General features: G+C 32.4%; 1 pseudogene; it reads left to right on the top strand.

Moving 5' to 3' along the window:
• Positions 1-356: 356 nt before the first annotated feature.
• Positions 357-488, top strand: LOC139697579 (U4 spliceosomal RNA; annotated as a pseudogene).
• The last annotated feature ends 509 nt before the right edge of the window (positions 489-997 follow it).

The following is a 997-nucleotide window of genomic DNA, read 5'->3' on the forward strand; positions in this document are numbered from 1 at the left end:
TCGTTAACTACAGACAAATGTCCATCTAAGATACCATATATAATGTTAATATTGATATTATTTATATCTGGAGTAAACTAGCAACTGTTATATTTATATCTATAGAACTATGACGAAATGAATTGAATCCTTTCAGTTCGTACAAATAAAAATATTAAATTGGTTTCAAACGTTATATAATCAATTTTAGTGTTGTAATGCTTTTTTCAAATAAAAAAAGTTTTACGTAATCGCAATGTGAAAGAGTGTGCTATAAGACTTTAGACGGAAAATACTGCTATAGCAATGCAGAATTAGTTCAAAAGCAATGAATAACTTAAAAACTCGTCTGTCACCTCGCAATTGCCAGAGAATGTAACTTTGCGTGGGGGCAATATCGCAACCAATGGCTACCGAAGTGCGATATTTGCTACTTGAAAATTTATGCCAAAATATGCAATGTATTGTGGATTATGTGATGCATATAATTATGACCCTTAAAAATTTAAAGTACCTAATTTGAGAGTTTTTCTAAGCTAAATAACTTGAAATTAAACCACTTTAAAAAGTTCAAGTCGAAGAAAAAGTTCAATATGAAGAATTTCCACCAAGTGACACCAGACACTGTTTTATTTAAATAGATGAAGTTCTGAATTTTACCAGGTCATAACTGTTTGTGAACTGTTCAATTTAGTCAAAGAGTGCGGTATCAGCTAAAAGCAGTTAGGTGATTCCATAGGTTTGGTTCATGTTTTGATGAAAGGTATGCAATGAAACTATAAATGCTGGTAGAACATAAAGTCTCCTATAAACACGCATACTTAGTGATAAATTAGTTATATTTGTCCATTCAAACCAGTCTCGCAGGGCGGACGCAAACCAAAGCATATGGAGAGTTCTAAGAAAGGTAAAATACGAGAGACATGCTTTATAGCAAACCTTCATGGCCTAATTGTATTAGCACCCTGTCCTTTTTTCACCCCTATGTAACCCTTGATTAATTGCTTTCATTAAGAAT

The sequence above is a fragment of the Hetaerina americana genome, unplaced genomic scaffold (assembly GCF_022747635.1).
Source record: "Hetaerina americana unplaced genomic scaffold, ioHetAmer1.1.p SCAF_1, whole genome shotgun sequence".
Classification (NCBI taxonomy): Eukaryota; Metazoa; Arthropoda; class Insecta; order Odonata; family Calopterygidae; genus Hetaerina; species Hetaerina americana.